This window comes from Cydia strobilella, chromosome 2 (genome assembly GCF_947568885.1).
Source record: "Cydia strobilella chromosome 2, ilCydStro3.1, whole genome shotgun sequence".
Taxonomy (NCBI): Eukaryota; Metazoa; Arthropoda; class Insecta; order Lepidoptera; family Tortricidae; genus Cydia; species Cydia strobilella.
This window is the reverse complement of record NC_086042.1, coordinates 14,917,428-14,943,828: the sequence shown is the minus strand read 5'-3', so window position 1 is coordinate 14,943,828 and position 26,401 is coordinate 14,917,428. Positions and strand designations below refer to the sequence as shown.

The 26,401-nt window shown below is 36.5% G+C and overlaps 1 protein-coding gene and 1 long non-coding RNA gene across 3 annotated transcripts in view; one reads left to right on the top strand and one right to left on the bottom strand.

Annotated features, from left to right (window-relative positions):
• LOC134752722 (uncharacterized) overlaps positions 1–9,982 on the top strand; it is a 107,998-nt gene extending 98,016 nt beyond the window's left edge. Inside the window, exon 2 of the long non-coding RNA XR_010128762.1 lies at positions 9,871–9,982. This is a non-coding gene — a long non-coding RNA (uncharacterized LOC134752722). The remainder of the gene's footprint in view (positions 1–9,870) is intronic.
• LOC134752328 (angiotensin-converting enzyme-like protein Ace3) overlaps positions 1–26,401 on the bottom strand; it is a 187,258-nt gene that overhangs the window by 109,151 nt on the left and 51,706 nt on the right. The gene's annotated exons all lie outside the window — the stretch shown is intronic.

Here is a 26,401-nt window from a genome sequence, read left to right as displayed (position 1 = left end):
AGTGCTCATCAAGACGAGTCGGATGACTAAAACAGCGTGTGCCTATGTTGCACCAAACCTTAGATCCATTAGGTACTGCCAGGGTTCAGCATCAGCTCTATCATGGGTACTGCTCTCCTAAGTGCTCATCAAGACGAGTCGGATGACTAAAACAGCGTGTGCCTATGTTGCACCAAACCTTAGATCCATTAGGTACTGCCAGGGTTCAGCATCAGCTCTATCATGGGTACTGCACTCCTAAGTGCTCATCAAGACGAGTCGGATGACTAAAACAGCGTGTGCCTATGTTGCACCAAACCTTAGTTCCGCTAGGTACTGCCAGGGTTCAGCATCAGCTCCATTATGGGTACTGCTCTCCTAAGTGCTCATCAAGACGAGTCAGGTGACTAAAACAGCGTGTGCCTATGTTGCACCAAACCTTAGATCCACTAGGTAGTTCCAGGGTTCAGCATCAGCTCTATCATGGGTACTGCTCTCCTAAGTGCTCATCAAGACGAATCGGATGACTAAAACAGCGTGTGCCTATGTTGCACCAAACCTTAGTTCCGCGAGGTACTGCCAGGGTTCAGCATCAGCTCCATTATGGGTACTGCTCTCCTAAGTGCTCATCAAGACGAGTCGGGTGACTAAAACAGCGTGTGCCTATGTTGCACCAAACCTTAGATCCACTAGGTACTGCCAGGGTTCAGCATCAGCTCTATCATGGGTACTGCTCTCCTAAGTGCTCATCAAGACGAGTCGGGTGACTAAAACAGCGTGTGCCTATGTTGCACCAAACCTTAGATCCACTAGGTACTGCCAGGGTTCAGCATCAGCTCTATCATGGGTACTGCTCTCCTAAGTGCTCATCAAGACGAGTCGGGTGACTAAAACAGCGTGTGCCTATGTTGCACCAAACCTTAGATCCACTAGGTACTGCCAGGGTTCAGCATCAGCTCTATCATGGGTACCGCTCTCCTAAGTGCTCATCAAGACGAGTCGGGTGACTAAAACAGCGTGTGCCTATATTGCACCAAACCTTAGATCCACTAGGTACTGCCAGGGTTCAGCATCAGCTCTATCATGGGTACCGCTCTCCTAAGTGCTTATCAAGACGAGTCGGGTGACTAAAACAGCGTGTCCCTATGATGCACCAAACCTTAGATCCACTAGGTACTGCCAGGGTTCAGCATCAGCTCTATCATGGGTACTGCTCTCCTAAGTGCTCATCAAGACGAGTCGGATGACTAAAACAGCGTGTGCCTACGTTGCACCAAACCTTAGTTCCGCTAGGTACTGCCAGGGTTCAGCATCAGCTCCATTATGGGTACTGCTCTCATAAGTGCTCATCAAGACGAGTCGGATGACTAAAACAGCGTGTGCCTATGTTGCACCAAACCTTAGATCCATTAGGTACTGCCAGGGTTCAGCATCAGCTCTATCATGGGTATGGCTCTCCGAAGTGCTCATCAAGACGAGTCGGATGACTAAAACAGCCTGTGCCTATGTTGCACCAAACCTTAGATCCATTAGGTACTGCCAGGGTTCAGCATCAGCTCTATCATGGGTATGGCTCTCCGAAGTGCTCATCAAGACGAGTCGGATGACTAAAACAGCCTGTGCCTATGTTGCATCAAACCTTAGATCCATTAGGTACTGCCAGGGTTCAGCATCAGCTCTATCATGGGTACGGCTCTCCGAAGTGCTCATCAAGACGATTTAAATGACCAAAACCGCGTATGTCTGTGTTGCACCAAACCAGAATTCTACTAGGTAGTAGGTAGGTACTGCTACTACTGCCAGGGTTCAGTCAGGGTCATTTTGCTCTCTCATTTTAAAATATCACGAATGTAATTTTATTAGACGTTAATCCAAATTGAGAGTAATTCGGATTAATTATTTGACTTTCATGCCCATTGAAGTTAATCCGAATTAAAGTTAATCCGAATTAACTTCAATGGCCATTAACGTCTCAAAAATTTAATCCGAATTAACTTTAATCCGAATTAACTTTAATGCAATTGGTTAATGGCGGAACTAATGGTTAATAAAATTGATCAATGGTTAATTAAAATTAACAATTACGGCCAACACTGCTCAGAGGTACCTAACTATCAAATAATAGGTACCTATCTCATTGCACAATACAGCCACACTCATACTTATTCAAAAGAGTAAAAGTTACCTACTAAGACAGACCTAGTGGAGCGTTACAGTTTTTTTTATGTCTAGTACTTAATTCGGTACTCAAAAGAACCTACCTTCTATTTACAGCTATTACAAATTGCTTCAATAGCTACTGGCTCACAGTAGTCTGACCAATGGACTAGTTGCCATCAGCTAGCAGGTGTTATTACACCTGTTAGAACCTAAAACAAAAAAGTATCTACCTAGATGTAAGTTTTTCAAGTAGATTTTCCCCCTTAGGTTAGGATTTGAATGTTGAGGTAAAAAGTAGCTTAGTAATGTAACCTAACCTAGGTTAATAGCATAAGTAAGAGATTGTGCAACAGATATCTTATCATACTAACTTTTACATTTATAATGTGAGGTAGTATTTAAGAGTTTAGGAGCATTGTTATCGAGAGCACAGAATAACTAATAGTACTACCGTACAGAAAATTCACTCCTTCACAAAAGCCAGATTTAGGTATAAAATTATACCTACACTCGCCGCCTGCAAGCAAAATTGAAACTTATAACTGCGCACGAACCGTGAATCTTTTTTGCGCGCCGCAGTTTTATGACCGAGCTGCGAGTGTCGGCACAGGGTTGTCACTTGCCAAGTTTTTGTACCTATACCTACTGATTTATTATTTTTAAGATAAATATAGTTGGTCAAACCAAATTGTCAGTAAATAAGAACAAAAAAACTATACTGATCCTTTTCTTTTAGGTGCTAGTACTAGTGTAAGACAAGGATAGTATGATTCTCCCTGTCTATGTTTGAAATGAGACAGTCCTGTGACAAACTATATGTAGGAATTACAAACGTTGATTTTGTAAACATAAAATTTTTAGACGGAGATAGTATGTCTGATTCTCACGGAAGTAGGTATGCCACAAAAGTACTTATTCCTTTCAATATAGTCCGGAATTAAAAAAAAAAATGTTTTTTCTGCTTTCTTGTTCTTCCGTTTATACAGACATCCGTAAATAGAACATTATCTTTTATACAGATTAGATCGCGATTTAGGTTTCGAAGCCATTGCGTATTTTCAATTTTGCGCGAGCGCCACGTGACACGACTATCGTGCGAGCCGAGCGGCAGCCCACTGCCATACACCTGCCCGGGCGGTGCGCCGGCCAAATATACCTAAACTGCGCAGTGACACCCCCCTGTCGAGAGGTTTGTTTGACAGACATGTAAACTTTACGAGAAACACTGCAATTTTATAGCTTTACCTTTAGGTGTTTTAGTAATCCATCACCGTTTTGACTTTTGAGGCTCGGCGTTAAGTTCGGCACATAACTGTAAATATGCGAAATGCCCGAAATTCTTCGTCTGGCATATCAGACGGGTTGTAAGAGTGTCTTGATAAAGCTATGCACGAGATTTTTAGACGCTCTTTTTCTTTAACAGCATCCGCGAGTAGGAATAATAAAATTTGACTTTCCTGCAAAGAAAAAATTGACAATATATATATACAGCGGAACATTGTAACTAATAACTCAATATCATAGAAAAACTGATATTTACCCGTAATTTATACCTTAAAATTGGTTTATTCAATAATTTTGCTTTCACGACAAGGCTTATCGTCACCTAAGAAGCACGTAGATAGAATTAACGAAGTTGAACTGTCAAAATGGGACAATGTGTCAAATTATCAACGACGGCAACGACTATGTTATGCAAATTGTCGTCTGTCAAGCTCCTGTCATCTACCGCTGTCATTCTGTCATCTACCGCTGTCATTCTGTCATCTACCGCTGTCATTCTGTCGTCTACCGCTGTCATTCTGTCGTCTACCGCTGTCATTCTGTCATCTACCGCTGTCATTCTGTCATCTACCGCTGTCAGATGTGGATAACTATCACGATTTCGCCCTATCACGGCCTTGTCACGCTACCATGCTAAGCCCGCTGGGTGCGTAACCCGCATGCCTATCGTCTCCGATGCGTAGCGAAGGAAACGCAGCTGTCACTGTCGCACTAATATGGAAGAGTGATAGAGGACAGCAAGTTCGGACGAATTTCACCTTCCCATACAAACGGAGTTTCGTTCTCATTTTAAAACTACGTGTTGAACTGTAACGAAACTTGGCACATACAATGACATAACGACTTGACGCTTGTTTGGTACCGACGTAGTATAAAAAAAAAACAAGGTATGCTATGCTATGCGTGTAATTATAGTTAGTCCAACCAAATTGTCAGTAAATAAGAACAAAAAAGACTATACCCATCCTTTTCTTTTGGGTGCTAGTACTAGTGTAAGACAAAGATAGTATGATTCTCTCTGTCTATGTTTGAAATGAGACAGTCCTTTGACAAACTCTAGTTAATATAGCTCCAGCTTATAAAACAAATGAAATAGAGCAAAAACAAGTTTTAAAAATAAAAAACCGAATTCGCTGTATTTTCTTAACTATGGTATCCAAAGCTACATAAACTAATTACCTACAGGCATATCCTATTGTAAGTACAAAGTTTCAGAGCAATCTAGCTAGTCGTTTTAAAATGAGAGCGTAACTACGTTTGTATGGAGAACCGAGCTTGCTGCGGACTTTTAAGGACTCAGCTGAGACCTAAAAAGAAATATAGTGACCGGACAACGGTCGCTGTCCGGTACGCCTGTCTGTTACAGTTTTATTTTGTCCTTGCCTTTTTTAGGGTTCCGTACCCAAAGGTTAAAAACGGGACCCTATTACTAAGGCTCCTCTGTCCGTCCGTTTGTCTGTCTGTCACCAGGCTGTATGCTGTATGTATCTCATGAACCGTTGAAATTTTCACAGGTGATGTAGTTCTGTTGCCGCTATAACAACAAATACTAAAAAGTACGGAACCCTCGGTGGGCGAGTCCGACTCGCACTTATCCCGCCTTGGTCCGGTTTTTTACTAATAACCCCATCTGTTAGAAAAATGACAGAAGGGGAAACATGTTGGGGCACCTGATACGGCACGATACTTACATAAAGTCTATAATAAAATGAAGAATAGAAAAAAGGAGAGGCAGAGGAAGACCGAGACGTGCGTTTTTGGACCAAGCCAAGGAGAAAATCAACGTAGTGACGTATCAGGAGCTCAAAACAGTGGCAGAAAGAAGAACGGAGTGGCGGTTACTCCACCGACAAGAGCCAGGCTCTTAAGTTATGATGATGATGATGTTAGAAAAATAAAGAAACATTAGCACGAATGTTAATTCATTATTCTTCTAACAGATGGCGTTAGTATTATTCCTTTATTATATTTTTTCATGTTTATAAAATGATATTTTTATGTTTTGATAACACATCTAGACATGAATTTAAATTACTATCTTAAATCTCAAAGCTAACAGGTGGATAGTTTTTCCGTTAAGTGTACCACAAGAATGCATAGATTGTCGAATAGTGATAGATAGTGAAAAATAAATTCGCGTTCGGTGTAAATGTTTTAACTTTCTAGTGTTTGACAGTGTAATTTTAATAGTTGACAGTCTATTTGTCACTTCTATTGCTAGGATTAAAATTAAAGGCGGCAACCTACCTAGATCTTATTTTCAATTTTTCCTCATATTATTCATATCAAAAGTCTTTACTTAATTTATATAGCGGTCTAAAAGGACTAAGTGCAAAAGTTCTACCTATACTCATTATAATATTAAATTGCTTGTATTTATATTAATATTGTCCAACGACTCTTTTCACATATTATTTCTATTTGATTTGTACAGTTTTACAAAAATGTTTTACAATATTTTAGTATTATAACAAATAGACAATCCCTTGTTCCGTGCGGTGTGTAGGAAAACCGCGTATTTAGGTACCTAACTGACGATGTGGTTCATTAGACTTCTACGGTCGATAACTTAAATAGAACGTGACTTAGATACAAAAATATTGGACAACGATTCGCAATCTATTGTGGATACCTGCTGTTAATGGAAATATACTGTGTATTCATATTCGATATATTTAACTACGGACACTAACTTGAATTACCCATTACAAGATTAGGTACCTACAAGCTGTATGAGTTATTTGTTTTTGTTTGATGTTTTATTATTTCGGCATATTTTATGAATCCACCACTAGGCTTCAATCATCTACTAGGCTTTGATTAATACAATTAACATGTTTAAGACAAAAAAATGACTTTGTACCGACTCAAAAGAAAACGTTGTCTTATTTACTTACGAACAAAATTAGGCGAGGTTAAGTAATTTGTTTTGATGTAAGTTAAGTGGGTTACTTTTGTGTAAGTCATTCCTTAAGTTATTCTATAACTAATTCATATGGTAAAAGTTTATCTAAGGTTGCGTGTGTTTGCTCCACAAACGGTCACTGAATCTATATTTTGCGTACGATAGGGCGACTAGGGCGAGTTTTTTGCGTAGTGTACTACTTGGCTCGTTGCCAATAACTTGAGATGGAGAAAATCGCAGTAGACGATGGAACTGTTTGGCACAACCATAACTACTTAGTTTATAAATCACACCGTTTTATCGACTGCTGCCGACTATTTATATTAATTAGTTTATTTGGCACCGGTTTTATTCGATTCACTTGAATACGTCATTTTTATGTCCTGAACTTTTAATTCATACATAATTACCTACCTACTATTATTTATGTTACAATAAAACGTTGAACAAGATAACAACTAAGAAAACATACAACTATGACGATAGTTATAGGAATGTTTTGTCCCAGGTTCGGATCTATTTGGACAATAAATTAAGTATCATTTGTGTTTTTTTTAGCGAAATTAAAACTAGTTTTTACGTATTTGTATTTTTTTCAGTTCATTATATTATATCGTTGTCTATAGTATTCACAACAACACAAGTCTTATTCAGCTTATGTCGAGACTGGGAGCGGTATTTAGATTTTAAAATTTGTTAATTTCTTATTGTTATGTTATCTAATTCGCACTATTTTACTGTAAAATGCGCTCAATTATCAATCACACAATGCTCGTAACAATACGTAACATTGTAGGCAATGCTATGTCTAAGTATAAGAAGGTAATATTTTTTTATGTTCATTACACCCGATATAATTCGTTTTAATTGTTTTCTTTCATGAATAACTTTCGTGGTGACATGAGACCAAATTAAGCGTTCAAAATAATGTCTTCCAACTTGGCATACCTTCTGTGTTTTTCTCCGGCCTTAGAGTCGCTCAATAGAAAAGACGCCCGTCGACAAAGGGAGTCGTGAAGCCGTTATAGCTCGGGGTTACAGCGCACTCGCTTTGTTTTCGTTGACTTAACGGTCTATTTCCTTAAGATATCTGGACCTATTAAAATGAAAGCATAACAAGTAAACGGACATGTTTGGGTTCGGCAACGGCAAAATATATTGAAATGTTTAAAAGCTGGTAATACGCTATCAACATTGAATGTTATTTTGTTTATAATGCAAATTTATTTTTAAACCATTTTTGCACTTTCATATTTCATTTATACAGAGTGGAAGGGAACACACTTCCGCAACAAAATAATTATCGTTCATCCCTAAATTGTACCTTTTTTTTTCAGATAAATAAACTATGTCCACATTATGCAACCGTTTTCAAATTACAGTTACAAAAATGTCGACAAACAGCAGTCAGCCAATAAAAACTTTTAAAGAAAAAAGATAAACCGACTTCAAAAAGGATGAAATAAAATATTATCCGTTTTAGGGTTCCGTATTTAAGAATATGCTTTACCAACTGATATCTTTGAAGTCGGTGCCAAGCAAAATTTTGTACCATAAAGTCGTCAATATAGAACTTGCAAATAATGTACGAGTAAACAAACCATTTTACCTTCATTACTTCGTAATCTCGCTCTTTAAAAGGACAAACATGACCTTACAACAATCTATATACTTAAATATTTAACTTATATACATTTTTTAGGTAAATTAAATGTTAATTATTAATATTTCAGGAAAAAATACCTTCGTAAAAATGTTAAAAATCTGTCATATTTGTTTACATTATTGTCATGTTCAATTGACGACTACTTTAGATTCATAGTGATTTTGGTGCGACTTGATAAGGATGCGGCTACGCCGGCTATATAAGTATGTACGTTGTATTGCCTTACACGACGACAATTAACGAACTTTCTGTAGGTACCTGAGAACACACCTCAGAACACACGGTCGAACCTTCTTGGTACAGTCCGTACTATGTTTGTCGGCACATTAGTGTAAATCCAATGCGTTTATTTGCCGTTGTATGTTTGTAGAGTATTTTCTACAAATTTTTGAACAGTCCATAGCAGGCAAGTGAAGGGATTGGGACTGAGTTATTTCCTGTCCCTTATCCATAGGACTACATTTCAAAATATAAAACAATTCAAGGAACCTTCATACCAAATTTCAGCTGAAGCGATTCAGTTGTTTAGCCATGAAAAGGTAACAAACAGGCCAACAGAATTACTTTCACGTTTATAATATTAGACCAGTTGGAATGGGATTTATAGACATAAAGACGATTATTTTTGACTTGTATTGTTACTACTTGGCTTGGCACCGACTTCAACATTTCAGTTGGTAACGCATATACTTAAATACGGAACCCTAAAACGGATAATATTTTATTTCATCCTTTTTGAAGTCGGTTTATCTTTTTTTTATTAGTTTTTGATACATAGTTAGAGCATAAAAATAAAACTAAACTAAACTAAATCTAAAAAAGGCCCCTGCGGCAAGGTCCCTAAGATGCTGGCTGCGTTACCCCGCTGAACTGCCAGACTGATCAGATGCGTTGAGCGAGGTAACTGCCAGCTCTCCGGTCCCCAGTTACGTCCCTGAGTCTCTTTGAAAGGTCTCCAAAGAGACTCAGAGCGCCAGGACCCCGCGGACCCAGGGTCTCGACGCCGAAAGGAACAAACCTGTATTCGGCACCGAGACCGCGGTATTTGCCCACCTTTGCATTTTTAGTTTAGTTTTATTAATATATAGATTTAATGTAATTTTAAGTTGTTTTTATGTATTGTTTTTGTACCTTATATATTAATTATGAAATAAGTTAAAGCATGATGCGCGAGGCATGAATGAAGTAGGGGAGACCGAGGTGAGTTAAAATAGAAGTAACTTGAAACAATCAATTTTGCAGCATTTATAATCGTCTGGAGGCATGGTCGCATATTGTTATTTCGGGTCCAGCGGACGGTGGGACGAAACTAAATATCGTTTTTTAGGTTTCCGTACTCAAAAGGAAATAACTTCTTTCAAACAAAAAAATAATTACTCAAATCGGATCACGGGTGCCTGAGTAATCGCTGAACAATCTACATTTAAATAATCATCATTATTATCATCAAAACAATCATCATCATCAAGTCCACTTCATCAAATTTTTTTCGAGAGAAAATGCTCGAGTTGCTTAAGAAAACACCCAAATCACCATACATGTGCCTTTAAAAATTGAGGAGTTCCCTCAATTCCTCATGGATCCCATCATCAGAACAGCACCAGAGTAATGTGGGACCACCTTGGAGGTAGTTCCTTTCAAACATAAAAAGAATTGTTCAAGTCGGACCACGGGTCTCGGAGTAATCGCTGACCATCCTACATTAAAAAATCATCATCACTATCATCAAAACCATCATCATCAGGTCCACTTCATCAAACTGGTCGTTTTCGAGAGAAAATGCTCAAATGAAAACACCCAAATCATCATACAATACATGTGCCTTTAAAAATTGAGGAGTTCCCTCAATTCCTCAGGGATCCCATCATCAGATCAGAACCAAATTAAAATGGAACTACCTTGGAGTTAACTCCTTTCAAACAAAAAAAGAATTACTCAAATCGGACCACGGGTGTCGGAGTAATCGGTGAACATACATTAAAAAAATAGCCACAACCGAATACAGAACCTCCTCCTTCTATGAAATTGAAGTCGGTTAAAAAGCAGTTCATTAAATTAAAACATTATTTTAAAGTAACTTGTTTAGACATGGGCGTAAGGCAAAATCACTTAAAACACGATGAAGATTGTCTTCGGTTTTTTATAGGAATTATGTTCTTATAATGTAAGATGCATAATAAAAACCCAACAACGTGGAAGCGCATCGTCTAATTAATAGGTAACTACCATGTACAATACTTAGAAACGATTTAGTATTGTTAAAGGTAAAAAACTATGAATAATCAATAACCTTGATTCATCTATTTCTTCCTGATGCAAAAAACTATAAGTCACGTCAGTCACAAAAGAACTCATTGGCAAGTTTCGGAAGAACCTTGGTTTTTAGGGTTCCGTACGCAAAGGGTAAACACGGGACCCTATTACTAAGACTCCGCTGTCCGTCTGTCACCAGGCTGTATTTCATGAACCGTGATAGCTAGACAGTTGAAATTTTCACAGATGATGTATTTCTGTTGCCGCTGTAACAACAAATACTAAAAACTACGGAACCCTCGGTGCGGGAGTCCGACTCGCACTTGGCCGGTTCCTTTTTAGTAACTTCATCAATATCAGTAAAGTTACGTATATGTGTCGTTCTCAAGTAAAAGTAAATTGGCGCTTATCACAAGGACGCTCTGACAGGTTTTTCGTATAGAGATGCAAGCAAACTTCACCCTTATGGTAAGCGACTATGTGGTACCTTTTACTTGAGAACGACACATATATTGCCCACGCAATCAAAAGTTTTATTGGTTGGATAATTTAAATGCCCACGCCGGTTGATGCACTACCTACTTACATGATTTGTTACTTACTTTGGGGATTTGTTAAATTGAATTAAATAAGTAATACTTCAGGTTAACCATCACAATTAATATACCTATGTAGATTATCTAATGCACCATCTTGCATCTTTGCTTGCCATCGATATCTGCTTTAACAGTCATGGTTATATTTATGTAGAAAAAATCTTTTTAAGAAAAAGTATATACTAGCGACCCGCCCCGGCTTCGCATATGTCAACAAATTATACACCTAAACCTTCCTCAAGAATCACTTTATTGATGGATGAAAACCGCATGAGAATCCGTTTTGTAGTTTTTGAGTTTATCGCGAATATACAGACAGACAGACGCGGCGGGATGTCGTTTTTTTAAGGTGTAGCGAAATAGTCTTAAGTTCTAAATATAAACATACGTTCCAAAACGAGAGAAGTTGCGATTGTAAATGTTTAGTTACCAAGGTCATATACCGGGTGTTTCATGTAACAGGAGCAATAAATTAAGCTGTAGGCTGTACTCCTCAAACTGACCAACATTAGTTCAGCAACTTTTAAAAATAACTTGTGTTTTGATTTTTATTACACTTTAAAGTTTATTCTAAGACGCAATGTATTGCAAAATTTGTTATGTTTAAAGGGTGACAATCAATGTCAAACACACAGATGGCAGCGTACATTGAAAATAATATTTAATTATTATGAAAAAGGTATAATCTAAAAATTTCATAATTTTAAAAAGTTGCTGAACAAATGTTGGTCAGTTTGAGGCGTACAGCCTCCAGTTTAATTTATTGCTCCTGTTACAGGAATAACCCCGGTATATGTATTTAGTGTATGGAGTTTATGTTATGTAGATCTGCTCAGCTGTCAACCGTTTAGCTGGAGGCGTTGGTAAGAAGTTATAGTAGTAGTAGTAGTAAATCACTTTATTGTACAAAACAAAAATTGTTAACATGAAATTCATATAAATTAACATGTTATTATAGTTAACTACGGATTGGTTGAAGGCTTGGCTGTACGAAACTGATTTATATTAGCTGTATTATGTTAAGTATGTAAAAGTTCAATATATAAAATAAAACAAGTTTGATTCCCAAAACTCAACGACTTTCTACTAGAAAATTACCGCCCAACTTCTTTAGCAATCCCCTGAGATATGTGGTAGACCATTATAGTAGTCGCAAATCTTGATTTTGTCGTACTTGTGGATATCATTACATAATGCGTCCACTATTAAAATTCTAGATCTCAGGTTTCCACGACGGAGAGTATTCTTAAATAAGTACACACGAGACAAATTGGACGGCGAGCGACTGTGAAACGTGAATTCCATTTGATGTAGTCAATAGCTCAGTGTTGTGGAAGTAATGGAATCTTTTCAGACCGCAACAATGTGAAACACATGTTGGAATACTGCATTTATTGGTGAACGCACAGTTTTGTTGCAATGTGGGTACAATTATATCGTCCGTTTTAACAGAAATAATGTGGAAATGCAAAATGCTATATACTTAATCTATGCTTTATGACAATTACAGGATTCAAACAGTAGTTTTTACTTTTTTAGTATTTCGTATACCGACATTTTGAGAAGGTCGTTACCTTGCCCCTTTCTTTAACATGAGTAAATCGTTATTTGTATCATTTTCTGTCTTTCCCACATGAAACAATAGTGTTCAGGACATTTGAGAGGCATGTGCGGAGCCGAAGCCAACACGAAGAGGTCTTTTGACACTTAAATTGCCGAAAGGAAGCCATGACCCGCTCTGCTACAAACGCTAGCAAAAGAGATTAGATGCAGAGTTTTTGAAGCGGATCTGTTGGTTCCTATTAATCAGGAACAATTTCTTATTTACAAATAAAATATAATATAAAATAATTATCACAAGCTAAGATATAAAAGAGCCTCTCACACATAGAGAGGTTCTAAATATTGAGCAAACACAAATTCATTTATTCTGTGAGCGTCGAACTCATAAAGCTAGAATGTAAAAAACGACGGCGCCAAATAATCGTGAAACTAAATAAACATTTTCAGATAATACCTATATCAGATAAATTATATTGTTTTGTTTTTGTATCATTCATTAAGATATCTGCTTTTTATTTTAAATTCCCTATTTCGAAGAAATCAGACTGCATTACTTATTTCATCATTCGACAGTCGAGCGAGTCAGCTGAGTCGAGAATTTTATTTTGTAGGTAGTACCGGTAGAATCTGTATATCAGTGTCATGCTCGGTCCCATAATGCATAATTGGGGTTGTGGTATAGCGTGACGTGAGCAAGTATTACCTTTTCATATTCGAGAAATACCCTATAGGGTATTTCTCCGAGAAATATACATATATACGTGCACGGATATGTTTTCAGAAATATTTACGCTTGTATTTATCATACAAGTATTGACATACCTCTTACTGTACACGAGGATATTTTTTGAGACATATTTACGTGCTTAATCGTTCGCCTAATTCCTTATTATTTTAAATTTGCATCATCTATAAAATAAAATAAAATAAAAAAAATATATAGAAAAAGCATAACAATTGCATTATAAAGCCATTGTAATTATGTTTAATGATTTAAAATAAGGGTCACCTCAGGGTAAAACAAGGGTACTTAAACTTATAATAACAACCGGTAGTTAATTTTCTAATTAAAGTTACCTACCTATTTATGCAAAACATGATCCAAACACGAGCACGAACTCGTTTACTTGGTACTTACTTACTAATTAAACCCAGCAACACAGAAATGAGATCAAAAAGGGATAAACAGAAGTGGCCATTAAGCCGCTATTCATCAAGGCAATCCGGCAAAGGCCAGTCACACCGTAGGCTCCGTGGAACGTCGTGTCTTATCAGTACAACTATAGTACTTAGATAGCTTTCTTACGCCTAAAATACTAAAATGCTGAATAAAATCGGAAACATCTTGACATGTTCTTGATAAATTGAGAGGCTAGTCTTAGTCTTAGTCTTAGGTATTAAATAGTATTTAATCTTGGTAATAAATTTTATTCATGAACACAATTATAACAACAATTACAATTTTAGAATTAAATTTAAATTAAATGCATTAAACAAAAGGTATAATAAAATAAATTACATTAAAATTAACTATTAACTTAATTAAAACTAAATAAAGCCACAACCTAGTCAAACAACTCGTCCCGCGCCCTTCCAGACGCAAAGGTGCCCATCACGCTCGCCGCGTTGCCGCGCTGAACCGCGATAGACAGCCTCTGCATCAGGAATGACCCGGAACGAGGGCCATGACCTCTCTCTCTCAAACGCCGCCCCAATTCGCTCAAGAATATTTTGGCCTCGGCACACCAACACCCGGACGTCTCCACTGCTAACGGGACAAAAATATACCTAGGAAGCAGCGCCGAGTACTTATCGCGCTTCCGAAGTGCCGCTAATTCCGCCGCCGCTCCTGTTGTCCGGACGGTTCTGCCAATGTGCGAGGCGGCAAAAGTACTGGCACACGTGGCATCCCAAAGCAGACACTTGCCCTTTTCTCATTGAATAAGTGTCAGCCCGTCAGGTCTTTTGCCATCGGGCCTGGAGGTTCTAGCATGCACGGCACATTTGCGGACAAACGTGCCCTCCTCACAATGTCATTCAAGGCATGGTGGCGTGGAAACCTCCCCACACACCGACAACAACTCAACGCATGATGACCATTACTCTCAACCATAGTGCGCAGATGCATATGTGAGGTTTAGTGACCAGGCCCACAACCTCCTCTGACGATGCCAAGAAGGCCGGCAGACTGATATCCCGCGTCCGCCATATGCCCAAACCACCATTACGTATAGGCAAAGACGCCAAATCTAAATATTTAATCTAATGTATGTATTTAATCTAAATACTTGTCAAAAGGTCTTTAATAGACTCTTCGATAGTGAAATGCTAAAACAATGTTTGATTAGCAGAAGGCTTTATGCTATATTTTATCAATGCACTAACCTTGTCAATTAAGCCTTTCTATTAGTACGGTCTCCACTCAACACTAAAAACAAAGCCAATGCCCCTGTGTTGGTTTTAGGCGTGTTTAACGATCATTAACAGTGCACTGAGCTACATTGTGTTGATATTTTCGTCCTAAATGCGGCAGTTCAGTGTATTTTAACCGCGGTTAGATTTTGCCTTATAGGTACGTAAAATATATATAGGTGTGTTATATTAACATACATACTATATGTTAATACATACGAAACCCATTCGTTAAAACTAGTTTATATGGGAAACTGCGGTAAGTACATTGAAATTACATGCTTTTTAGTGGCTTCTAAACATGTTGTGTGGCATTTTAAATTTATCTAATAATTTTCTCAAGTATCTTCTTTTCGCAGTCGGTTAAAGGTCTTTGTGAAACCTGTAAAACATGTTAACGTCTTTTTTTATGTTAAGGAGGCAAACGAGCAAACGAATTAACTGATGGTATGCAATTACCGTTGCCCATCACCACCCGCAATACCAGAAGGGTTGTAAGTGCGTTGACGGATGTTTTTAATTTATGACGCACTGCGTCCCGTGCATTGTTGATATGTGACTAATAGTAACAACTGATAAACATATAGGTACGTTGTTATTGACAACCGCGGTCATACGCTTTAAGAACTGTTAATAGTAATTAAGTAACCTAGGTAATTATATAAATAATGGCCCTTGTCAATGACAACGCGCATGCGTTTTGTGTATTGTTTATTTGTAACCAGGCGGAAATTCAAACTTCAACATGAGTTAGATGCTGTCATTAATCAAATGAGACTTTAAACATACAATAAAAGAGGGGTTTATAATCATAGAAATAAAATATATAATTTATAAGATCTGTCGTCTAAACCAATAACCTATTAGGTCCTACAAAATCGAACCCAGATATAAAATTCTTTCGAAAGAATGGACCAAAATTGTACCCAGAACGGCGAAGAAACATTTTCACACAAAATAATATTTTCCAATCACCTATTCGGAAAAGGGCTTTTTCTACCCGTCTAGGAGGGATCAAGCACGGAGTGGAGGGAATGTCACTTTTCTGTTCCAAGACATTTTATTGCCAGTATAAAAATATAAACAGAATGAAATATGAAACACATAATTCAACGGAGCCACGCCGTTCTATTGCCAGAATAGTGTTTAGTTTTTAAGCTTACGAAATTTATATGTACCTATGTTAGTCTATAAGGCATATGTAATATGGTCCATATTATATTGTTGCCTGAATTAAATTAAAAAAAAAACGGTTACAATTTCTTTATAATCAATAATTTTCTCATAGGTGATGTGAAAAGCAGTATGTGTCACATGGTAGCAAAGTTATTTTCATCTTGGACGTTAACACATGAATCCCTCACTACGCCTAGGATTTAATAATGTACGGCCACGCCGTAATAGTACATTATGGTACAAGTGTGCTAAGTTAATTGGACATAACACACGAGGCGATATTGTGCGTGCGAGCTGTAAGCGAGCGCGCAATAAGAAAGCCGATATGGGTAATGACCAATGTACACGTATTTCATACGACGTTTTTCAACACACTTGCGAGGAAAAAACAAAACTCGTAAATTAGTTTTTTTTATGTCAAAACAGTAAAAGTACAATAATTTTCAAAATGGTGGCTTACAGTTTTAACCACGTTTTAACATCGAATAATTGCACCAAAGCGTGCTGGGCTTGTAGACACTTATTCGCCAGTTCATTGAAGTAAGCTACCAACACGTTATCCAAGAAAGACTGGGCGTTTTTGCTGAATTTCCATTGTATAAAAGTTTCATATGCCGCCAATTATTTTTCACCCGATTTTGATGGTAAAAGGCTATCGTTCTCGGCTCTTGCTTCTATTAGTATTACTGGCAGCGTCAATTTTATGTGTTCTTCATTTTCAATGCTGGAAAATGTCATTTTCTTCAATATATAAACTAAAAACCTGCAAAACCATTCCAATTTTATGACAAAATTGACAAATACGGAAAATGGCTGGCGCGTTATTTTTTTACGCACGATTCCAATGCGCGCGCGAGGCAAAGGCGCGAACGAAATCGACAAACAGCCAATGAAAAAAATTAAAAAGCTAATATTTTCGTATTTCTAACCGACGGATGGAGATCAAATCGATAAAATGTTATGTTTATTCATTAATGTATTTTACGAGATTATTTAATCTATAAATTATGTTTGGTGAGATAAAACCTCTTTGAACTAACATTTAAATTTGAAACCTAATAGTTGGCTTAAAAAATTTTTATTACTCGACCAAATTAAGAAGGCTCCGTTTCCATGCATATTATTAGCAATCAGTTACCTTCTTAACTCAGTCGGATAATATAATGAAAAGGCACGAGTGTTATTATAATATACTGAAAAAGCACGCGTGTCTAGGATTATGAGCCAAAAATCGACGGAATAAAAACGTCGTTTTGAGCAAGTGTGTTTAAAATATGTCATTTTGCTTCCTTGTGAGACATTGTACTATTATTTTCTATTAATGTAGTTTTTTCTAAAATCGGTTTCTCAGAAAAAAAGCTATCTCTTAAACTTTCTCATTTTATCAGACTGCGTTATTTTTATTAAACAGCTTTTCGTGGATTTATTTTCTCTAAAACATTAACATTTATTTAAATTATTATTAAACATACAAGCAAAACTCGAATTAAAATTTAAATAAGGTAAACAGCTACTGCGATACTGTTTTTATATACTTAAAAAAGAAACTTGTTTATTTAGTAGCTAGAAGCTTCTTTGTAAATAACCTCTATCCCTCATAATCCGTACATATTTATTTTAGGGTTAGTTTACACGTATGAAGGTTAGGGTCCAGACGCATTTCGTAGAAAACTGATTAAGGCTCCAAGAATATCTTTATTATTTGTTCTCCAGTGATATATTGAAGTGGCTTGATTACTTCGAACGACGAACCCTATAGATTATAAAATTGACAAATTGAGACCATAAATAATTAAAATTAATAGGATACATTTAAATTAGGTAGGTACTTTTACTGTTATTATTATAATCACTGTAAAATTAAAAAAAAAATTGCTAGGGTAAGACCACCAGTGAATGAACACTTACGCAATTATCCAAGTTTGAAAAGTCATTTCTCAGCATTCATTAATAATTTAAAGAATTAATTGCAATTTAATCAATCCTCATTTAATAATTAAGAAAATAATTTCTGCGATTTTTTATTACTTTCATAGTTTTTGAGTTATAACATTATTTATCAAAAAGTACCCAAAAACCTAATGAATGAACATAAAAACTAGAGAATGAACACCGCAAAATCCAGTGAATGAACATAATTTAGATCTTTTTAATCAGCATTAAAAAGACATTTTTAACACAAATCACGTTTCCAGCTCTATTCTAGTAGGTATAGCGAAAGCGTTCATATCTTTTTATCCCCTCTATTTGATATTAAATATATAAAAATATAACAAAAATCATGGTTATTCACCTATTCACACAGAAATAAAAAAGGTCAGGCTCAGCAAATAATGCTTAAAATAATCGACTTTTCTTTCCGTTGTTCGTGGTTACATTGTACATACATAGAATTAGTAGAAACCCAATGAATGAACAAGCCAAATTTTGTACTGTTCATACATAGGCATGAAAAATCTAGTAAATGGACTATGAAAAATCTAGAAATTTGGTTTGTTCCAATACTGGCTGAATGAATCAGAATCGTTTTCTATGCAGAATCACAAAAAACAAACTCAATACCATTTCGTTTACATATAAATTTAGAAAAAAAAAATGAAATCTAGACGACACCAGTGAATGAACACACCGTTCATTTACTGGTTTCAGAAAATTTGATAAGCCAGTAATGGAACTCTAAAAAATAAAGACTTAATCGCATAATACGCCGACAAAGTGTGCACTTATAGAAGGTTTAACTCTTAATCTATCCAAATAACTAAACTTTGTACAGGTAAACATTAAATAAGCACTTCATATGTTGCTCCAAACGTACACTGTGCACTGTTCTTATCAGGGATCTAATTTTTCCATACATAACTTCAAAACCAGAAACACGTAAACTTCAAACGCCAGTCACATTCAAACTGGTTGAAAATAAATTTATCACGGGTTGCCATTGCATAGGAAATAAGGTTGTTTATAAGAAAAAAAATACGACAAGTGGTAGAAATTGCTATATTTCTTATTTTAGACAAAAAACGTGAATTTGTTCATTCACTGGGGGGTGTTCATTCACTGGTGGGTTTACCCTATGCCGCTCGAGGGGATAACCAATGCTTCAATCTTGACTATTCATTAGAATATTATTATTCAAATGAATAACAGCCAAAAACAGCTAAAAAGGCTAGACCATGTAACTTTTATAATATCTATGTAAAACCCTTTTTATGTGCAAATAAATGATTATGATTATGATTATAATATTCTAATGATATATTATTCTATATCTAGTCTAAAATCTAGAATAATATATCTATTTCATTTTACGTCCCCTTTCCATCAGCACGCTGTGGTAGACGCTCTTGGCCTTTGCAGGTTATCTAACGATTGTTTACCTATTTTTGTAAACTTATCTGTCGGTTTGTATGTAATGACATTTTGCAAGTTACTCATCACTTTCTAATTTATAATTGAGCTGAAACTAGCACACCTGCGTAACCAACTACCTATAAACTAAACAAAGTAGCTGTAGGCTAAATGTCATGTCTATTTCAAGATTTTTTTAAAGTAGCAAGCTTATTAGGATAACTGCTAACATAAATGTCAGGACTTAGTGCAAGACTAAAGGGCGAAGTATTTTATTTATGTTCTATAAAATGTAGATTCTAACATAGCTGTAAGTACATACTAACCATAAAATATGAGTCTGTAGTTACTCGAAATAAATGATATTTATTGATTTATTTTTATTTAAAGTGACAGCTGTTATACAGTAGATAGTGTATTCTCATAACTTTAATGTATTTATTTCAGATAGGTAGTTATTTAAAATGACTTGTACACAATAGTAGTAGTAGTAAATCACTTTAATAGTGGGTGACTTGCCTACAAATCCAACAATCCAACAATTTGTAAATGCTAATACTTATTAGTTTAGGAATTTAGCTTTCGGGTCAGTAGGCAGTAGGTTCATATAGTGTCAGTTTAGATTATTAATTACTCGACTTATTGTAAATATTTAAATAAGATTAGTTATACGCACAGAGGCTAACTTATCACAAACAGGATTTATTTTTCATCAAATCTGAGAAAAATTTTGGCGGTAATTATGATGTTTATTGCATGTTATTATGAATTTAGCCAAAATATATGTGTAAATACTCAATAAAACACTAACCTCAAATAACTCATCAAATTGAGGTTTACTTTTGTTATAGGAAGAATACATGCAGCTCGAAACAAAGTGCAGTGAAGGGCTCAGATTCGTAAAGGCGGTAAAATGATTATCGGATTTCTCCCTCGAAAAGTAAAATGCCTTTTCCTGCTTTCGTTTCGCTTTATCCTTTGGTTAGAACGGGTGTTATCGGATAAATTTCTTACGTGTGAGCTATTTCCGGATCAGTACGAGTACCATGATCTCATACAATTTTATTCCATTCCTGATTTCATCTGTATTCGACTACGATAAGAAATAAATCTTTGGTTAACAAACAGGAATATGATAGCTAACCATTTTGTCCGCTCCTCATATCAGTGAGATGCTAAATGATTAAACTTGCCTGCAATTTAATAGAATTCCATGAGCAAGGCTTACGATTACATAAGGAGTCAATGTGGTAGGGTAGGTATGAAATGTATATACAATCTGCGTTTTGAATTTACAGATAAGTCTATTTGTATTTAGTAAAGTATTGGCTCACCAATAACAATAAGTTATTACTGCCAGCCTTCGGCAGTTCTCGAACGAACGCCTAGAGAGGTATTGCAGATTTTAAAATCTCTACTACCATCGTTGGCACTTATTGGTCTTATCGCACACATGCGAGATCAGTACATAGCGGATGGCAGGGGCCAGTGCATCTTAGTGCGAGCGATATGCACTGCGAGTTTTATCAAGGTCCGTATCATATCAATAAGAAATCAAATTGCGATTTAAAAATATGAATACCGCTCACAGACCATATTCATAGACTAATTCGGCCTTGTAATGTTACAACATACGTGCTCAAATCTATTGTTATATACAAGTACATCACTATACATAGTATAAATCAAAGTCGCTTTCCGCTGTCTGTCCGTCCGTCTGTCCCTATGTATGCTTAGATCTTTAAAACTACGGAACGCATTTTGATGCGGTTTTTTTAAATATATAGAGTGATACAAGAGGAAGGTTTACATGTATAATTTGTACAGGTTTTGTTAAATTAGTTGAACTACCCGTGCGAAGCCGGGGCGGGTCGCTAGTAGATTGATAAGGTGCATGACTAAAATGCTGACTAGTCTTGTGCGGAAAAAAAGTCGTAGAATGTATGGAACCCAATACATTCCACGACTCTTCTCTTTCCGAACAGACTTTGAATTGAAATTTAATTTAGAAATAGGTATATCCCCTGATATTGAAATTGAGGTCAAATCAAAATCCTTTATTTTTCAGAGACGTTCGTAATTTAAATGTCATTATAAAATCGACATTGACCTTATTATTTGGTAATAATAACATTTTCACAGATAAGAAATTTGTCTTAATAAAACAGGTTATCTATAATATGCTGGCCGTAACTTGCGGTTTTTGTGCGCATCATAGAGATAGTGATCGCTTTTCGGCACTGTTAGTGCTAGTTAGTGTTACTATTATTTATTCTGTGGTATTAGTTAGACTGAAAATACCTGAGCTAAACCGTATAATTAGTTTTTCTGAAGTTCACTGTTCATAAGATAGGTATGTAATTTCCAGTATCTGTTCCGGTAATAAAATAAAATAAATGCGCGAACATAGCTCCAGGTGCAGGCTTTACTCTTTCCTTAACTATTTACTTTGAAGTAGCCATAAAATAGCTGTCGCACCAGTTACTTTAATATATATAAAAAAGTTATGAAAAAATACAAATAATATTCTTTTAAATGTCACCCTTACGAAGGCAGGAGGGCCTTGATTCAAATCATCTGCAAATCGTCCTACACTCTTTATACGAGTACTTACAAACTGTCTACACAAACAAACTAACTAAAAACTAACTCCGCTGGCTCAGCGACCCGAAGTGAGTCTTGGCCTCCGATACGAGTTGGCGCCAACACGCCCTGTTTTGTGCGATCTCCTCCCAGTTTTCTGCTTCCAGTCTGCTTTCAGTGTTTGCTGTCTCTCCAGCGGTACTTAGGCTGACCTGCTGGGCGTCGACCTATGTGGCGTCCAACGTAGGCCCTTTTTGCTGCCCTATCGCCTGTCATTCTCTCGAGATGCCCAAGCCAGCGGAGTCTTGCTGACTTGGTTTCGCCGATGATGTTTGGTTCAGAGACCAGGTTTTCTATCTCCTGATTTTTCCGTATTATCCAGCTACCATCTTCTCTTTGTGTTGGCCCCAAGATCTTCCGGAATATTTTTCTTTTGGCGACAAGGAGCTGATTTTCTTCATATTACAAAGCTGATTTACACAAGTAATATTTAATTTGCCGGGTGTAATGAATGTCCCCCTCGTTGTTTGATTACGCACACGAGCGATTACCACACGGTTATTAGGTCTCGACTAAGCAAGAAGAATCGGTCGGCTACATCAAAGCCATTAACCCCGCGAACCTTCATATTAGTTGACATGTATCCCGTTTGGTTATTCTCATTGTGACTATCGTGAGGCGACAGAATAACATTAAGTACGAGTATACAAGTTTTCTACATCTACTGAAACCGGTGTAGATTGACAGTGCGGCAAGGACGTGAGAATAAGTTGGTATTGGTCGATTCATGACGTATAATTGAAATTTGTTATTTTTAAACATTTGACTTTGAAGTCATCTTTTCTTCATACCTTTACGATATTATCTGCAAACATTACAGTTATGCAAAGTAATCTCGACGCGTACTAATCAATCGATACGATCAGCTAAGAATGGTAACACAATAAAAAAAAGTTCAAAGTGATAGCTTTGCAAAGGGATAAATGTGTGCATGCATCCCTCCTGGCTTATTGACCCTACATTTAATGAACTGACTATACTTCCTTGCATGTATATATACTAATGAGATTGCATAAATACCTACCTCTACCTGTTGATAGTCTTTCCAAATTTTGAAAGGAGATTCTGGTAATAACGGCAGTACGAGCAAAAGTGTCAGGGGTCATGGCCCGACCACGACAATATACCTAATAAGATGTAATGATTGTAAAAAAGCATATTTTAGGTGCTATTTATTCTGTACCATTACGAACAATAGTATTGGAACCTAACGGAATATTAGATAACCAAAAGCGTATTCAAGCGTAAGCGGCGGAGTAATCACGGGTCGTAATATAACTTAATTAAATTAGACCATTAATTAAAATAATTAAACTTAAATAAATATGTACCTACGAAGTTATAACGGATTTAAACTAGAAAGCATAATTAGACAAGTCGTATTACGGGATGAAAGTTAAAAAATAACAAATTTTAACAACCTAAGACTCAATGGAGAATATTTTATGAAAAAGATGTTTTCTAATTAAATCTTGGTGTACCTATTTAAAGTTATAAATAAATTGTTTTTAAAGTTATGATAATAAACTTGTTTTTGAATACTGTTTGTAAACAAGCATTGTTTAGATACTCGTCGGATTTAGCACCCTCATCAAGTGGAAATCATAATACGATTATGAACGATACATTTATTTTAAACTTCTAAAGATTTTTAGAACAACATAGACAAATATAACTAAGTAATGTTACGAAGTTAGATCAAGGAAAATTAAGTTTAATACAATCCTCAAGATGTATGGCATTTAAACCACAAACATGATACAATACACACGGAATTCAATAAAAATACGGTGTATAATACAGCATAAATAAATGTCTTCTTTTACATGGGTAGGCAACTTTAATTCATGACCTTACCACTAAGGCCCAATTGCACCATTTCACTAACCCGCGTTCACTGGTTAAACCTGGAGTTACCATGGTGACCAGTACAATTTGACACTGGTTTAACGGTTTAACCGCTTAACCCCGGGTTAATTAATGGGATGGTGCAAGTGGGCCTAATAAACCTAAACCACGACCGTCATCCTTCGATAACAGTCCAAGGAAATCGATCGACGCATCGAAAACGCCTGGAAGAGTTTCTGGTTCATGCAGGCTTTAATGAAGGGCAATCTTCCACTGGCACTAAAACGCAAACTCGTCGACATGTGTATCCTGCCTATCCTAACCTACGGCGCCCAAACGTGGTCATTAACGGAAGCCCAAAAGTCCCGACTCAAGATTTGCCAGCGAGCAATGGAGCGCAGCATACTCGGAGTCCGTAGAACCGATCGGATAAGGAACACAAAGCTGCTGCGCTCCAAAACTGGTATCGCGGATGTGGGTGTGAAGGCCGCCAAGCTCAAGTAGGATTGGGTGGGACATATCTGTAGGATGCACACGGACAAATGGGCCAAAATAGCGACCGAATGGGCACCACAGATCACCCGAGGCAGAGGCAGGTCAAAAAGGAGATGGCGAGACGACCTGGACTCTTTTTGTGGCAACTGGCGGGAGCATGCACGAAGCCGTGACGAGTGGCGGAAGACAGGGGAGACCTTTGCCCAGCAGTGGGACACAATACTGGCTATTAAAATATATATATATATATATATATATATTTTTTATGGGAAGGAAATAGTTGTTTTTTAGTTAGAACCGTCAAGACCAGTAATCCGTCTTAAGTTAGGGATTTCTCTTTGTTTTCTGTCCGTCTTAGGTTAGGAATTTATAATGTGGATGTAAAAGTAAAATACAAGAAGGTATACAAAACCGGCCAAGTGCGAGTCGGACTCGCGCACCAAGGGTTCCGTACTTTTTAGTATTAATAATAATAATAATATATTCTTTATTGTGCATAGTTAAAACAAATTTAGATACATTATAATTAACATAGCGAACTAAGCAACAACAGGCGGTATTTGTTGTTATAGCGGCAATAGAAATACATAATCTGTGAAAATTTCAACTGCCTAGCTATCACGGTTCATGCGATACAGCCTGGTGACAGACAGACGGACAGACGGACAGCGGAGTCTTAGTAATAGGGTCCCGTTTTTACCCTTTGGGTACGGAACCCTAAAAACGATTCAAAATACATAAAACACGTTATAATAAAAAAACTTACCTAGGCAGTTTTTAATATCTTTCGAACTTAAACGAGAGATATTCCTACATCGATTACATATCGTTCGCTCGATCTAATAGATCGACATAGTATGTCGTTAGATTCTGATAAAACTTTTTTAAAGTATCGTAAGTTCGTTTTATCTCATTTATGAATAGTGTTGGATATAGCGAGATTATCGAGGCATACTGTACAATAAAATAACTAATTTACCAAATTAGGAATTTACTACTTTAAACCACCAATGGCATCAGTACTATAAATTATAATGATCATTGTTATTATTTTTTTGTTAAGTTCCGCTGTTTATTTACTTAGGTAAAGAGGCAAATATATATAAGGTACCTCAAGGTTAAGATGCCTAGATTATAGATGCCAGCGGGAGAGCAAAGCGGTATTGAAATAGCAGCCCCACAATTTCCAGACCGCCATTCATAAATACCAACACGTTCTCTCTTAATGACGCATTCAGCTCCAAACGTCGAACATTCCTTCCCAATAATGATTTAAGGTAAGCACGAGGTATATTGTAAAACCAAGTCTAGAGTGGGTATGGGAAATGGTAGGTACCTACTCGTCTAGAATCTTAGTATTCAATAGTTTACTTAAGTTTAGTGGAGTTTGTGGATAACTTATGTTCGCGATTTTTCGTTTCAGTTTTCGTAAAGTAACTTTAAAGATCATTGGCAGTAGTAAACCCTATTGATAACCGTATTGATATAAAACAAAGCAAAAAAAACAAGCCATTGGACAAGTGGGCCATTTTATTTACAATTGTACACTACACTTATCGTTCATATTCTACTTAAAATTAGAAAAAAAGCGTCCCAAAATGTCCATACATTTTTCGTTTCTTCGATTCCGTTGCCGTACACAAAGTCTATTATGAAAAGTGGTATCGGAATGGAAATAAATATCTTGGGACACCTTTTTCTCCTATTAGAATTGAAAGAGCTTGTGATTGTGAATAAAATACCTAACATAAACAAATTTTTAAATAAAAAAAAAGTGTACGGTACAACACGAAATAAAATAAAGTAACTAATTTAGCAAGTTAGATACTCATAACATACTTTTTAACGTATAGAAAAAAATTGTATTAGAGATAACTTTTTACTTAAACACAATATTTTGCAGTGTTGACTTGGCTCAAAAAGTTTTAGTCGTAAATTTTTAGTTGGAAATTCATGGTGCTATAAAATTTGCACACAGTTTAATTAACATTTTTATTCCCAATGTGGAAAATTGATCTTAAACAGGGTTACTTCGAACTAAATTGGATTAGGCCAATTCAAGACACATTGATT